Below are 17,240 nucleotides of genomic sequence, written 5' to 3'. Positions count from 1 at the left end.
TTACCTCAAAATGAAAGCTTTGCAGTATTCTTCAGACTGAGCACAGCTTTTAGAGTTTATTCCTACATAGTCTATAGTTTATGTTTTGTAACTATTTTGAAAGTGGCCTTCCTCAGTACACTTTTAATTGGATATTAGGAAACCACTGATTATTTCCTTGCAGAGCTGTGTGCTGTGCTCAGTCACTTTAGTCGTGTCCGATTATTTGCTACCCTATGGACTGTAGCCCTCCAGGCTCCTCTGGAGGGATTCAGTTCATGGGATTCTCCAGACAAGAATACTGGAGTGGGTTCCCATGCCCTCCTCAGATGGATCTTCCTAATCCAGGAATCGAACCCAAGTCTCCTGCGTCTCCTGTGTCTCCTGTATTGCAACCAGATTCTTGACCACTGAGCCACGGGGAAAACCTCTGATTATTTTCTTATTTCTAAAAATTAGCCTTTAAGATGTGTGTTACATCTCAAAAAAGACTCACCCACAATCCTCAGGCTCAGGCAAATGTCTGTAACTCCCTCCAAAATATGCTTCTGCTGCAACACTTCCTGGTTGCCACCAGGTTCTTTTGCACAAAAGGATGGGAAATGATCTATTTCAAGGACCATGGACAAGAAGTTTTGAGCCACAGGAACAAACAAAATACTTCCTATTCATAAACCCATGAAGGAAGAGAATAAGGCAAAAAATTGAACCATAACATCAGCAGGCAGGCAAACTGAGATCAAATCTCAGCTCTCTGTTACTAATTTTGACCTTGAGCAAGTCCCAAAAACACTCTGGGGACTCTGGGCCTGAGGTTCCCCGAGCATCAATAATGAGTGTTGTAAAGATGCAGTGGTGATGTAAAGGGCAGATTCATTCATTTCTTCATTCGCTCACTCATATAAATATCAAGTGCCTTTTATGTGCCAAGCAGATTTCTCTGGTGGATCTGTCATAAAGAATCGACCTGCCAATGCAGGAGACGCAAGAGATGCGGGTTCCAACCCTGGGTTGGGAAGATCCCCTGGAGAAGGGATGGCTACCCACTCTACTGTTCTTGCCTGAAAAATGCCATGGACATAGGAGCCTGGCAGGCCACAGTCCATGGAGTCCCAAAAGAGTCAGACACAGCCTGGCGACTAAACAACAACGAATGTGCCAAGCATCGTGCTGGGCACAGGGAACCATTACTGAACTAGCCAGACAAGATCCCTGCCCTCAGGGAACTTAGGGAGGCTGGGGGAGGCAGGCAAAGGACAAGCAAATAAAAACATGAAATCATTACAGGCAGCGGTGAGTGCTATGAAGAAAAGGAACAGAGGTGTGATGGAGAGCTGCTGTTGGAGGTCACCGTCCAGGGAAGAGCGCGTGGAGAAGGGGAAGAAGATTTGAGACCCAAAGGACAGAGATAAGAGTTATGGGAAAACTGTGGAAAGAGCACTGCAGGCAAAAGAAGAGCAAGTGCAAAAGCCTAGCAATGAAGAAGGGTCCGACATATCTAAGAAAATGAAAGGAGGCCAGAGATTGAAGCACAGGGGTTAAGGAGGAAAGGGGTATGATCTGCAGCTGGAGAGGGAGGTGGGGGACTGCCCCCCTGGATTTGTGCAGCAGGGCCTCGAAGGGTAGGAGTGATCTGGGTCTATTGCTGCTGCTACTGTGGCTGCTGTTCTTGCAGCTGATGGTGACACGGGAGATGCTGCATTGGGTTGCAGTTCAAACCAGAGCTCAAATAGTTATTCAACTATCTTCGTTTGCAAGAAAGCATACCAAGGAGATCTGATTGAAGGAGGCTTATCTTCAGTTTGCTAAGTGTTTCTGTTTAATTCAGCGAATCTCTGAGCGACTTCACTTTCACTTTTCACTTTCATGCATTGGAGAAGGAAATGGCAACCCACCCCAGTGTTCTTGCCTGGAGAATTCCAGGGATGGGGGAGCCTGGTGGGCTGCCGTCTATGGGGTCGCACAGAGTCGGACACGACTGAAGCAACTTAGCAGCAGCAGTAGCAGCAGCTGATGTCTGTAGGAGACCTAACACCATGCACATATCAAGGGAAAATACCAACTGCACCTACCACATGGGAGATGCTGGAAATAAGGAGAAGCTGCACGCACAGCCCCTGCCGACAAGGAGATGAGTCCTGGAGCTCTTTCCCTTTGGGAACGTCTCACTCCAGCCCGGCTGACCTCAGAAAGAACTAAGGTGAAGAGAACGTTCTGGCAGATAAGCAGGACAGAAGTGGGCTCCAACTTTTGGGAAGGTTGGGGTGGCCTACAATCTGATGCCTGACATAAAACCTCCATTACCAAGTTCCTCAGCTGTATTTGCTGGACCACTAAGAATAATTTCAAAGGATCTGTTCACAGCTGTCTAGGCTGATGGATGCTTTCAATCCTTCTACAAAGCCAACAATTCATATAAAAGCACAGGTCTATATTTTCATATGTAGTATGGCATTTATTTCCTGCAAGGTACTCCAAAGAATTGATGCTTTCAAACTGTGGTGCTGGAGAAGACTCTTTTTTTTTTTTTTTCCTACATTTTATGTGCCCCAGGCATGAAATAGCTCTGGCCACCAATCCAGGCATCAAGCTAGGATGAACAAAGGACTAGACATCTGCTTTGCCCCTGACTGATATAAGAGCAACACCACCAACCAGGTGCCTCTTTGCCCATTGCCAGGGAGTTGGAGAAGACTCTTGAGAGTCCCTTGGACAGCAAGGAGATCAAACCAGTCAATTACAAAAGAAATCAATCCTGAATATTCATTGGAAGGACTGATGCTGAAGCTGAAGCTCCAGTACTTTGGCCACCTGATGCAGAGTGGACTCACTGGAAAAGAGCCTGATGCTGGGAAAGATTGAGGGAAGAAGGGGAAGAGGGCAAGAGAGAATGAGATGGCTGGATGGCATCACCGATTCAATGGACATGAACTTGGGTAAACTCCAGGAGATGGTGAGGGACAAGGAAGGCTGGTGTGCTGCAGTCCATGAGGTTGCAAAGAGTCAGACATGACTTGGCGACTGAACAACAACCAAAGGTACCCTTGGCATTGTTCTGCTTTGGAAGTTGTTAGACATGAGAGGAAAAATAATTAAAAACAGCTTATTCCAGCCTAAACGCTCAACTCTGTCAGTGGAAGAAAGCCAATGTGGTACTTCTGAAACTAAAGAAAACTGACTTTGGAGACCAATCCCAGGTTACAGAACAGCAGCATTACAAGAGGTTGTTTGCAAACTCAGGATCTAACATGAAACAAAATATTAAACCACAGGAAACGAGATATTCTAAAGAGTGGGTGAGAGTGCTAGGCCCGTTGGCCTAACCAATAGCACATCTCATCTCTCAGAGTGCGGCTGAGTCAGCCAGTCCTAACAATACGGCTATGTGACAATGCCTTGAATTTGAATATCCTCAGAGTATAGATGTCTAATGCTGCTCAACTCATCAGAAAGCAGGGAAGGGGCCTCCCCAGAGCCAGGGTGCTTGCTGCATGCCCTGGCACGGGACTAGGGTGTCAGAGGGAAGAGCTTTAGGGAGAGGTTGGAGATAGGGTTGTAGGAGATTAGAGGCATAAGGTACGGAGTGACGGGTCAGTGAAGGGAGGGGCCTGGGAAAGGTGAAGGCACAATTGGCCTAGGCTAAGGGTTCTGGAACAGAGACGGAGAGGAAAAAGAAGTGGGGAAGCATTTTTTCCCTCCTTTCTCTTCCTTTTATCATGAAGATAAGCAGAAGGGGCCTTGCCACCCCCAGGTTACTGACTGAAAAGCTGGCAGAGGCAAAGGTGTGGAGGATGCTTTCCTTTCCCTCCTGGCTTTGGGGGTGCCGGGGGCAGGGGACGAGGAGGGACAGAAACCACGTGTGCATGTAGGAATGTGCCCGACTCCAGCTTATAAAAAGTCCACACCTGCCAGTGAATAAATATAGCTGATATTTGTTCAATACTGCAGCTGACAAATATTTTCACATTTGTTTGATCTTGACTGCTGCCGACAGGCATGCAAACCAAGGTTCAGTCTGCGCTAGAGTCAGGATCCAAAGGCCCTTGCTCTTTTCCCTGCACCTGTGGTTTTCTACTCTGGCCCCATAGGAGAATCCCCCAGGAAGACTAAATAAATGCTAACGCTTGCACCTCTCCCCCAGCCTCTGCGAATGAGGATCTCTGCGGGTAGGCCCAGGGCACTGGTGTTTTTGAAACTCCCCAGGTAATTTCAATGTGCAGCCAAAGTTGAAAAGTTCTGTCCTACCCAATGGCCCCCTAATGTCAGTGTGAATACAGACCAGCAAGGAGCTAAAAATGTGGATTACCTGGCACACACATTCTGGGCACACAGGCTTGGTTTCTCCACGCCCTTGTACAAGGTGCCATATGAATTACTTCAGGCAATGAAATGGGGCACTGAAAATTGACCCATATGTGGTGAGAACATTCAACTGGAGGGAACAGACCTCACATTCCACTGCAGGTTTAACCTGAACCACCCAGGAGAGTCATCCAAGGGCCCACAGTGGACTTCAAATTCATGAGAGAATTTTTCTATGAAGGTAATGAAATTTTGTTACTGCAACATGACGTAACTTCTCCTGACCGAACCTGCTAGTTAAGAGTGAAGCCTAGGAATATTAAATTTTTATAAGCATCTGGTTGATTCTTATGTTAGCAGCCTGTAGTCTCTACTTTTAGAAGTGAACACAATGCTATGCTAATTTTCTGTGTTTCATGTCTTTATAGGGACACTGGTGTTCTAGAGCTAGTGTTCGTTACTCATTCAACCTCTACTGCGCTCCCATTGTGTCAGGCATGGAATAAAGCGTTCCTCTTATACAGAGATGAACAAGACACAGTCCCTTAACTCTGCTCAATGTTCTGTGGCAGCCTGGATGGGAGGGGAGCTTGGGGGAGAATGGATACACGTATGACTGAGTCCCTTTTCTGTTCGCCTGAAACTACTGTAAATTCTTAATTGGCTACACTCTGATATAAAATAAGAAGTTTTAACAAAATACACAGTCCCTTGTCCCCAAGGAACTACCAGAAGAGAGGAGGCAGCAGGGGGGAAAAAATATTTCCCCCCAAACCCCAAGTATTTCAAAACAAAGGAATGGGACAGAGGAAGGACAAATTAATTTTCTTCAAAGATGGTAGGGGAGCTCTAAAGGAAGAGATGTAAGACCTAGAGCTTAAAGGACAAGTCACCATTCCCTAAGCAGATCACTGTCACACGTTCAGGTACATGAGAAAGCACTAGACATGTGGGCTGGAGCAAGATCTTGGGATGAGGTTGACGAGAGATGTTCTAAGGGGCTGGCTTTTAGGGGAAGATCCAGGATGGGAGAAGTGATGTGAGCGGGAACAAATGTGCTGTTAGGCCCTGGGGGCGTGCTGTCCAGTAGCAAGTATGGTGAGCCAATGAGGTGATTTGACATTTTCTAAAAAACTAACCAAAAAAAAAACTTCATTGCCACTTCATGGCAAATGGATGGAGAAACAATGGAAACAGTGACAGACTTTATTTTGGGGGGCTCCAAAATCACTGCACATGGTGACTGCAGCCATGAAATTAAAAGACGCTTGCTCCTTAGAAGAAAAGCTATGAGCAACCTAGACAGCATACTAAAAAGCAGAGACATTACTTTGCCAACAAAGGTCCGCCTAGTCAAGACTGAAGTGACTTAGCAGCAGCAGCAGCAGTCAAGGCTGTTTTTTCCAGTAGTCATGTATAGATGTGAGAGTTGGACTATAAAGGAAGCTGAGCACTGAATAATTGATACTTTTGAACTGTGGTGTTGGAGAAGACTCTTGAGAGTCCCTTGAACTGCAAGGAGATCCAACCACTCTCTTCTAAAGGAAATCGGTCCGGATTATTCATTGGAAGGACTGATGCTGAAGCTGAAACTGCAATATTTTGTCCACCTGATGCAAAGAACTGACTCATTGGAAAAGACCCTGATGCTGGGAAAGGGTGAAGGCAGGAGGAGAAGGGGATGACAGAGGATGAGATGGTTGGATGGGATCACTGACTCGATGGACATGAGTTTGAGTAAACTCCAGGAGTTGGTGATGGACAGGGAGGCCTGGTGTGCTGCAGTCCATGGGGTTGCAAAGAGTCAGACATGACTAAGTGACTGAACTGAAAAAAAAAAAAAAAAAATCACCTTTTGGAAAAAAAAAGTGAAATTGATTTGAATATTTTATTTTACCCAATATAATCAAAAGAGTGTCATTTCAATAAATGACAAGTATTAACATGCAGTTATAAGATAGTACATAAAAAGAATAAGAAGTCTTCAAAATCTGGTGTTTATATTTTAACACATCTCAACTTGGCTCCGTAGCCACTGGTGGCTGTTGCATTGGACAGAGAAGTTCTCAATAACTGCCAGAGGCTTCTAAAGACACACTCTCTTCAAGGGGGATACACTGAGCATTGATCACTCATCTACTTAAAGGCAAACCATGAACTGAGCATGCTCCATAAGCCAGAGTTTTGATTACATAAGCCTTTGAAGACAAATACAAATACACTGATATTTAAAAATACTGACATTGTCAAAGCCTCTCCCCAAACAACATCCTGGCTCAGGGGATTGTATTTACTCACAAAGTTATACTACTTAAACCAATTTTAAGAAAGAAGTCAACTTTCTGTAGCATTAGTGGTAAAAATGTACCTTTGAAGAATTCCTTTGACTTAATTAGCCAATGTGAGTTTTTACCAGAGTGACGATTTGGATAGCTCTGTAGTACCAACACTCTTTGGGCTTCTCTGATGTGGGTAAAAAAAAAGCTGCCTGCAATGCAAGAGAAACGGGTTCGATCCCTGGGTTGGGAAGATCCTCTGGAGGAAGGCATGGCAACCCATTCCAGTATTCCTGCCTGAAAAATCCCATGGTCTACAGTCCAGACAGTCGCGAAGAGTTGGACACGCCTAAGCACACAGCACATCAACACTCATTACCAAGATTGATATTTTAATTAGAAATTGACCAGAAGGAAACAAGGCCAGCTCAGCTGACCTCCTGCCTCATGTACAGTGAAGACAGGCTGTGTATGACTACTCCACTGTGTACTAATCGAAGGTGCCCCTCACCTTTCTAAAGGAGCTAATGGCGGGCATGACCAGCACAAGGCACACCATGGTGCACACGGGGAACAGAAGGCCTAGACTGCACCTTATTTCAGAATTCCTAACAAATAATACATTGCATTTGCTGAAAAATGGTCTGGAGGCCATATCCTTTTCCATGGTTCACAGAAAAGAGATTCTGGACTCGAAACCTCTCAGGATCCTCCAGACACACCTTTTCAAGCCTCCTGTTGTAACTGAAGCTGATTCCAAGCTGAGAAGGCTGTCCATGGAATTCACTCCTTTAAGGCACCTTCTTCAGTCCCTTAGGCAGTGGACAGTCTGCACCTGGCCCTTCCTGACATGGATTTATTTATAATTCTGGTGGGCAAAGTCATTTAACTCAAAGAAGATTTGAAGCTTTACTCCTCACTTTTCCCAGTAAAAGGGCCCGGAGGGCAGGGACTATCCCTTGCCCATCTCTGATGCTCAGCACAACTGTCTGTAGTAAACCCTCACAGTCAATCATAAGAATCTTTTTTTAGAAAAAAATTAATAACGGGGATTCCCTCATAGCTCAGTGGTGAAGAATCCACCTGCCAATGCAGGAGACATTGGTCCCTGGACCCCTGGTCCAGGAAAATCCCAAATGCCATGGCACAACTAAGCCTGTGGCTACAACTATTGAGCCTGTGCTCTAATGCCTGGGAAATGCAGTTATTGAAGCCTGAGTGCCTAGAGCCTGTACTCCGCAACAAGAGAAGCCACTGCAACCAGAGAGTGGCCCCCGCTCACCACAACTACAGAAAACCTCGTGCAGCAACAAAGACCCAGAACAGCCAAAAACAATAACTAATGAAATCAAGAATTTTAAAAAACTAACAGAAGAAATAAAGTCAACTCAAATTGGGCTAAAGATCCTGTCCGTATCATATCCTCTTTCTCAAGGGTACCACAGAACTTTTTTTAAATTTTGAAATATTATTTTCTTCCATGTTGTTACCTGGATGGTTAATCCAAAAGTCATTTAATCCCAGTAGCTCTTATTCCTTAATTGGGTATGCTCTCTGTTTAACCATCTAATTATTTCTCCATCTTCATACATTTTTAACCTGGGCTTCCGGAGAAGGCAATGGCACCCCACTCCAGTACTCTTCCCTGGAAAATCTCATGGACGGAGGAGCCTGGTAGGCTGCAGTCCATGGGGTCGCTAAGAGTCGGACACAGCTAAGCGACTTCACTTTCACTTTTCACTTTCATGCGCAGGAGAAGGAAATGGCAACCCACTCCAGTGTTCTTGCCTGGAGAATCCCAGGGACGGGGGAGCCTGGTGGGCTGCCCTCTCTGGGGTTGCACAGAGCCAGACATGACTGAAGCGACTTAGCAGCAGCAGTAGCAGCAACAGCAACCTAGGCTTCCATTCAGATTCTAAAATCATTCAAATCTAAAGAGGAATTAGGAGTGAATGCTTCTCTTAAAATCACTACAAATAGCTCCCATGTGGGATCACCAGCCTCTTCCTGAGGCCTTCACAAGAAGGGAGGGCAGCCCATTCTCACTTTATTTTAAACAACAGTGTCAAAGGCTGTCCATGTGACTCCCTCAAGCATGTGACTGAGCGTTTCCAACTCTGTGCTCCTGGGGTCTGTGCCAGGCACCCCAAACAGGGAGCTGAGAATTTCACCTCACTTTTCAGCCCACTTGTGCCTCAACTTCTTGTGGTGGTTCAGTTTCTTGAGCTTTACTACTACTACTACTACTATTATGTCCCTCCTAAATCTCATGGCTCAGGATAGAGCACAACATCCCACGCCTCCCATCACTGCCACTGAAGGGTCAGGCTGTGTTTCCTCTGTGTTGGGTACCACAATTCTAAAAGGAGAATTTCATGGTGGGGCATCCTCGAGTGGCAGGTTCTATAGTACCACTTCCCAACAAGCCAAGGGGGGGCTTCCCTCTGACCTGTCCTCTGAGTTTCAAGGGCAAGCCCCTGGGTGTGGAATATGTGGCTCACCCCCAGCGTGGTCCTTTACAACTTTAAACTCAACTCACATCCTGGCTACTGCTGTTGCTGCTAAGTCACTTGAGTCATGTCCGACTCTGTGCGACCCCATAGACGGCAGCCCACCAGGCTCCCCCGTCCCTGGGATTCTCCAGGAGACAACACTGGAGTGGGTTGCCATTTCCTTCTCCTGCGCATGAAAGTGAAAAGTGAAAGTGAAGTCGCTCAGTTGTGTCCAACTCTTAGCAACCCCATGCACTGCAGCCTACCAGGCTCCTCCATCCATGGGATTTTCCAGGCAAGAGTACTGGAGTGGGGTGCCATTGCCTTCTCCGCACATCCTGGCTACCAACTGGCTAAGGGCATCTTGGTATTTCAGGTATCATTTCTCACATGTATATCACTGCTTTCTCAATGTTTTTGAAAAGATCTATGTGACTAATACACAGGCCTTACTATGCACTGTTTGAACATGTTACATGCCAACTCTTTAATCCTCACAATGACCTTATGAAGGACACTCTGCTGTTACCTCTACTTTACAGATGGGGAAACTGAGGCACAGAGCAATTAAGTAACTTGCCTAAGGTCAGAGTTCCCAAGGGGCGCAGTTCAGTCTTGAACCCAGGCTGACTCTAGAGACTACTGTAATTACTGTGTTATCAGCCTTATGATCTTTATTTTTAGGCACCTTTGCATCAAGCCACACTTAAACAGGTGAAAAGGCATAATTCTCTCACCTGCAAATGAGAAGCTAAAATCAAGTAAAACTGAAGCTCCAAGAATAACTGAGAATGTCTAGCCTAGAAACCTCTCCCACTGCATATACACCCAAGGCAGCGAGCAGACAGGACCACCACTTGTGCTAAAGCTGAAGGGTGGGAGGGCTGTGTTATTATCCCCATGGACTTTGTGACCTTGGAGCCCTAAAGATTTAATCCTTTGTGTTGCAAAAGCCTACTGACAGCCATCTTAGGTAAATCCGTGAAAAGCTTCCTTTAGGAAGCACCTCTCTGTGATTAGATCCAGGCGAAACACCGACAGTGCTAATAATCTATACACCTGAGAACAAAGTCCACGTGCAGTTTTGCTTAACTAGCTACCACTTTCTCCCAGCCTCACCTCCACACACCTGCAAGCACGTCCTCACCCCAAAGTCTGCCTGCCTAACTCCATCTCTTCCTTCAAAACTCAGTTCAAAAATCACTTCTTGTGAGAAGCCTTCCCTGATGCCTCCCAAAGAGCATGCTGGGGTTCCCTCTCCCCCTCCGTTCCTGGATTCAAAGCTCAGCCCTGCCACTTTCTGTGTGACCTTGGGTAAGTTACTTCTCTCTGCCTCAGTTTTGCCAACTGTAAAATGGGACTAAGAGTAGTACCTTTTCCCTAGAGTTGTAGGTATTAAATGAGGATAGGCAGAACAGTATCCAGCATATGGTGAGAATTCTGAAAGTGCTAGGTCAGGTCATGTTACTACATGAATTCTATCGTGATCAATGAAATACAAATTTAAAGAGTTCCTGAGTTCTCATAGCAACTTGTATATACGAATTTAATATTAAAGGAACAACTACTGTCTGTGGTGCATCACAGATTTTTGACGTTCAAATTGGATCTTTATTCTGAAAAAGGTTGTGAAGCACTGACCTATGGTTAAATCCTTAGGAAACTGCCTATAACGACAATGATGAAGTGATTATCTTTTGGTTAGATGTACATCTAGATTTCCAGAGCCTCTCACTGCGCTGGGCTGTGGTTATTTAAGGGAATATTAGGTGGACAGTCTGCTACATCCAGATTGTTATAGATGCTCCTGTTGACGGTCATGTGATTCATAATTATATTTCCATTTGTCATGCCCCAGAGCACCTGAGAGACTCATTAGTGGCAGATTTCTGAATAAGATCTAACATTTTTCACTTTCAAGATTCCAAAAGTGCCTTTCTAGGTCTACTGTATAAGGCAGGGAGAGATGTTTATTATATATATCCCAAGCCCCCAGTGCGTGCTTAGTCACTCAGTCGTGTCCGACTCTTTGCAACCCCAGGGACTGCAACACATCAGGCTCCTCTGTCCCTGGGGATTCTTCAGGCAAGGATACTGGAGTGAACTGTCTCCTCCAGGGGCTCTTCCCAACCCAGGGATCGAACCCAAGGGATTGAACCTTGGGTTCAATCCTCCCGCATGGCAGGGGGATTCTTTACCGTCTGAATGACCAGGGAAGTCCAAGAATACTGGAGTGGGTAGCCTATCCCTTCTCTAGGGGATCTTTCCGACTCAGGAATCGACCTGGGGTTTCCTGCATTGCAGGTGGATTCTTTACCAGTTGAGCTCCCAGGGAAGCCCCAAGCCCCCAGTAGTTGGGACAAAAAAGGCCTAGAAAGAGAGCTTCCCAGCCAGGCTGCTAAATGACAACTGGGAAGAAAAGCATCCCTCTTTGAACCCCAGCTCTATGGCATCGGTGTGAGTGAAACTGAGCCCCCCCATTCTATTTTGTTTATCCATTTTCCCCCTTGATTTGTACTAGCACGTTTCGGTATTTAAGAAACACTTTAGTCAATGCAGCCTAACAATACAATGATCAGACATGTGAAATCACCTTCTCTTATACTTAGAAAAGAGATTCAGAATGAACAGTTACTGCACTGCTAAGGAGGACATCTGAACCTGGCTCCATCAAAACAGCTAAAAAAAAAAGTGAAGTCGCTCAGTCCTGTCCGACTCTTTGCGACCCTGTGGACTGTAGCCCGCCAGGCTCCTCTGTCCATGGGATTCTCCAGGCAAGAATACTGGAGTGGGTTGCCATTTTCTTCTCCAGGGGATCTTCCCAACCCAGGGATTGAACCCGGGTCTCCTGCATTGCAGGCAGATGCTTTATCCTCTGAGCCACCAGGGAAGGCCACCAGGGAAACCCACCAGGGAGAGAGGTTGAGTCCTGCATAAATGAATCCTACATGATAGGAAAGGTGGAGAAAGGGGTGTGAAATAGCTAAAGGTCCTCCATTAGTAAATAACTAGACACTCAAGGCTGTTACCCAAACTCAGAAGCAGGCAGTTTGGGTCAGGCTCTCAGAAAACAAAGCTGAAGCCTTACCCCACAGCCACTGTGTTCATCATTTCATCACAGCAAGGATAAAGAGAAAGGGGAAGCTTAGGATAAAGAGAAAGGGGATGCTTTGAGGTGATGGCCCAAGTTCTGAGGTGTTGGATCATCTTACCAAGCTTCTGGGTGGATGCTAGAAAGTTAGTCCTGGAACACAAACATTTCACAGACTCCCATAAACCAGCTCTGTCCAGCAAAGTGGATTAAGAATTCCAGGGATGGGATGAGGTTGCTGCCTTAAGGAGAAAGCCTCTCAGCCTACAAGGGCATGTATCTACCACTCAGCTTCTTTCCCTTGGGCCTTAACCACATTTTGCTGAAAATCAGAAGTGCCGATTTCTGGGCCACAGGCTGATGAAAGTCCAGGAATCTGCATTTTAACAATCAGCAGGATGATTCTTCTGCTCATTGGAACATGAGAACCACTGCCTGACAACCAGATTGCCGGTGATAAAAGCACCATGAAGACACAGACATGCGTCGGGATCCATGCATCACCAATGATACAGTAAGAGGAGCAGCAGCACAGTACCCAAGTGTGTGTGCACACAGCTGCAGGTGTTTAACATGTCACCTTTTAATGCTCACAACAACCCTAAGAGCAGGTCCCATCATTATTCCTCTTTCATAGATAAGGAAGCTGAGGTACACAGAGGTTAGGCAATTTGCTTAAGGTCTCACAGCTAGTAAGGGGCAGGGGGAGAGTCTGAACTCTGTCCAATTCCACAGTGCTCACATTCTATCTGGAGACTGACTCTAGGGCCAGGGGCCCAGAAAAGCCCAACCTCTCCACTGAAACCCAGAGATAAAAGTGAACGGAATTGCAAGAGCAGCACTGACATATATAAACTATCATGTGTAAAACACAGAGCTAGTGGGAAGCTGCTGTTTAGCACAGGGAGCTCAGCTCAGGGCTCTGTGATGACCTAGAGGGGAGGTATTTTGGGGGGCATGAGACCGAGGCTCAAGAGGGAGGGGATATATGTATACTTAGAGCTGATTCACATTGTTGTACAGTAGAAACCAACACAACATTGTAAAGCAATTATACTTCAATTAAAGATAAAAAAGTAAAAATAAATAAAATTAACAGCTTAAAAAAAAAAAAAAAGAATGGATCAGCATTTAGGAGCCAAAGGGCCACCAAAGGAGAGTTTGGATGAGTATCCCCAGAACTTGGAGGTGAACTGGCAAGTATTCTGTTGGGGTCAACCTCCGCAGACAGCGAGGTCCCTGGAGGTGGGCGCCAAGCATGCAGGCCAGAGTGGCAGGTCCCTCTGCTCCACAAACAGCGGCACTGCCTGCACCTCGTGACGGCCTGCAGTCAGCTCACACGGGCCAACAGACCTGCAGGGCAGGACGTCAGCCACGGCCTTTTCTGTCTTTTTAAAAAGGTAGCTCCTTTTATTTCTGACTATAGTATTAAAAATGCTCACTGTAGACAGGATAGGAAAAAACAGGAAAGTACAGAGGAAATTACAATCAGCTATATTCCCATGCAGTTCAGTTCAGCTGCTCACTCGTATCCGACTCTGCGACCCCACGGACTGCAGCATGTCAGGCTTCTCTTTATATCACCAACTCCCGGAGCTTGCTCAAACTCATGTTCATCGAGTCAGTGATGCCACCCAACCATCTCATCCTCTGTTGTCCCCTCCTCCTACCCTCAATTTTTCCCAGCATCCAGGGTCTTTTCCAATGAGTTAGTTCTTGCCTGGAGAATCCCAGGGACGGGGGAGCCTGGTGGGCTGCCGTCTATGGGTTCACACAGAATCGGACACAACTGAAGCGACTTAGTAGTAGTAGTAGTAGTTCTTCGCATCAAGTGGCCAAAGTATTGCAGTTTCAGCTTCAGCATCACTCCTTCTGATGAACACCCAGGACTGATTTCCTTTAGGATGGACTGGTTGGATCTCCGTGCAGTCCAAGGGACTCTCAAGAGTCTTCTCCAATACCACAGTTCAAAAGCAGCAATTCTTTGGCGCTCAGCTTTATTTATACTCCAACTCTCACATCCATACATGGATACTGGAAAAAACATAGCTTTGACTAGATGGACCTTTGTTGGCAAAGTAATATGTCTGCTTTTTAATATGCTGTCTAGGTTGGTCATAGCTTTTCTTCCAAGGAGCAAGAGTCTTTTAATTTCATGGCTGCAGTCACCATGTGCAGTGATTTTGAAGCCCAAGAAAATAAAGTCTGTCACTGTTTCCATTGCTTCCCCATCTATTTGCCATGAAGTGATGGGACCAGATGCCATGATCTTCATTTTCTGAATGTTGAGTTTTAAGCCAGCTTTTTCATTCTCCTCTTTCACTTTCATGAAGAGGCATCAGAGATAATTAATGTTAATACTATATGATGCTTGCCTTTTATTTTTGCATCTGTGTGTACAGTGTATAAAATTGAGATGTTCTATTCAATTTTATATACACCTTTTTCTATTTATTTACATGAGATATTATATTCAATTTTATATAGAACCTTTTCTCCCATATCATTAAATATTCTTCATCAGCATGATTTTAAAGGGCTTTTATTTAAAATCTAATCACCTGTCCCATAACTATTTCCCTCTTGCTGACATTTAAACTGGCTGTATTTTACTACAGTGGATAATAACCTAACATCCTTGGTTATTTCTGTAAAACAGATGGCTAAAAGTGTAATTGTTGGATCACATGGCATGGACAATTATAAGGTTCTTACAAATACTAAGGAATCAAGTTCCCAATTAATATTAAACTCTTTCCCAGAAAGCCAACAGGCATACCCATAAGCAATATACATAGTTGTCTCACCTCACACACACCAGCACTCAAAGTTGCCATGCTCAAAAATATGCCAATTTGGTAGATTAAAATATAATAGTATGTCTATCTTTCCCAGTAGAGTATAAGGTCTTGAGAACAGAGATTTTGTTCTCATCAAGGTCTGGCACATAGTAAGTGCTCAATAAATCTTTGCTGACTGAATGAATGACTCAAAGAATGGGTCTGGACCAGGAACGCTGGTCTTTGCCCCCTCCAGGTCCCCTGAGGGACTCTGCCCTGTACAAGGCCTACCCTGCTCTTTGGCATCTTGTTACCTGCAGCCTTCCCCCCACCCCCACCCCCAACCCTGCCACAGCTGCTGGGCGACCACTCGGACCAAAGGGGACACACCGGTGCAATTCTCTCTCTTGAGACTCTGAGTTAAGAGGTACAGAGATGGAACGAGCTGGTGTTAGGATAATCTTCACTGTAGGTACAGAGTAAATGGCCACAGACCACGGGGCCCGACTACTACTGCTACTGTGGTTCTCTGCAGGCTGACTCTTTTGGCTGAGGTGTGGTTAGATTCTGCTCCTGCTATATAAGGTGCCTGCCAGAAGATGCCCTTTATGCCAGCTTCACAGAGGACAACCATAGCCCAGAAGAGTGATCAATCACATGGAAAACCAGCTCGGCATCACAAGCCAAACTCAGCAAGAAGCAATTTATTGAAGAAAAGAAAAAGTACACAGTTTGGCACTTGGATTAAAACTGGGAAGTCTGAATATAGTAGAGGCGGGTGTTTTCTTCAAAGAAATCCATATGGTGGATCACCTGTTCTGTGTTCATGATTTTCTTTGAGATGTAAAAATCATCAACATCACTGGCCTGACTCTATGCCCTCTGATGGCAGGGCTCATATTGACTTCTCATGTATATCTCCAGGGCCCAGCACAATGCCTGGTAGAAGGTAGTACTTAATAAGTGGGTGCTAAGTAAAAGTCAAGAGCTAAAGAGTAGGAGAACAGTAAGCTTCTACAGGCCTTGATTTTTAGAAATCCAGGAGTTGTGTCACTCACTCTGGTTTTTCAAAGCTGGTAGATGTTCACTTATCTGAGCTCAGCTTAAACCATGGCCTTGATTTACCCCATCCATCCTCTCCATTCCTTTGTTAAAACATCTATACCAGTGTCCTCAGCACACAAAAGCTCAATCAGTTGGCTACACTAGTTTACCACCCTTTTCTGTTTTTAACAGTGAAGATATTTATTTACCAAGACAACACATGTGTTTGTTCCCAAACCTGCTCATGTCAATCACACTCATTACTGTATTTACATAACTACATATTACATATACTAATGAAATATCTATGCATAAGGAAAGAGCTGTTGTTTTTGTTTCAAGTGCAGTGTTTTGGAAACAGTTGATAAAGGTGAAAAGTATTGCTGTCAATTTAGGGGTGAATAAGATAGCTATGAAAGACTAGGTGTGGAGGGGAATGTACAGGTCTGCAAAGTTTTAAGGTGCTTACTCTGCAAGTATCTGAATTATTACACTGAAGAAACCAAATATGGAAATTATAAAGGATGCAATATGGGTGCGGCTTACACAAGTAAACAAATGCAGAATGCCAATATATAAATCCATGAGTAACTGAGAGTATTATGAGACATTATCTGACTTTCCTTCACGTAATGCACTCTGAAATTCTCTAGTCTAATTTCTTCAATCGCATTTTAAAAAAATGTTGGTTGTGACCCACTAGAGCGATTTTGTGACTCACGGTTTGAAAAGACACTGCCTTAATCCAAGTCCTTAACTTTATCCAGGGGGGAACTGGTGTTAAGAGCACTACAAATGTCACCCAGCTAGTGAGTCAGAATTATGATCCTGGATTCCACATTCTGTGGTGTGTCTACTACTCTGAGCAACCTGCCTTCTGACCCAGCACCGTTTCCTCTGCAAAAAGTAGAAGGTAAAATGAGGAATTGTGTGACAAGCAGAAATCCTAGAAAGGAAAGGAGAAACACACCCTCTTTCTCTCCTGAGGCTCCATGCTCCTCTAAGCGTCCTCCACAGTGAGCTAGTCCCCACACCGGCTGTCTGTGTTTTTCGCCCCTAACGAAATCATACCAAGTCTCTTGTGCTACAGACACATATTTGGAACTGTGAACCTTGTACCTGGGCAGAACACGTGAGCTTGCTAATTTTAGAATGACTTCAGCCCCACGTGGGAAAACTCCAGACAATGGAACGGGGAAGCAGGTTGCAATTCTGAAAAGCTTTTGTTAGGCGAGGTGAGCAATAACCAGATCCCTGGCTTGCTGGCTGACCTGTG

The 17,240-nt window shown here is 45.2% G+C and overlaps 1 protein-coding gene, 1 long non-coding RNA gene and 1 pseudogene across 3 annotated transcripts in view; 1 reads left to right on the top strand and 2 right to left on the bottom strand.

Moving 5' to 3' along the window:
* The window catches only part of TGFA (transforming growth factor alpha), a 118,664-nt gene that overhangs the window by 56,946 nt on the left and 44,478 nt on the right, over window positions 1-17,240 (bottom strand). The window lies entirely within an intron of this gene.
* LOC132346549 (uncharacterized) overlaps window positions 1-17,240 on the top strand; it is a 42,554-nt gene that overhangs the window by 17,896 nt on the left and 7,418 nt on the right. The window lies entirely within an intron of this gene.
* Window positions 2,520-2,664, bottom strand: LOC112448926 (uncharacterized; annotated as a pseudogene).

The sequence above is a fragment of the Bos taurus genome, chromosome 11, assembly GCF_002263795.3.
Source record: "Bos taurus isolate L1 Dominette 01449 registration number 42190680 breed Hereford chromosome 11, ARS-UCD2.0, whole genome shotgun sequence".
NCBI classification, from domain to species: domain Eukaryota; kingdom Metazoa; phylum Chordata; class Mammalia; order Artiodactyla; family Bovidae; genus Bos; species Bos taurus.
This window is presented reverse-complemented; position numbering and strand designations above follow the sequence as displayed.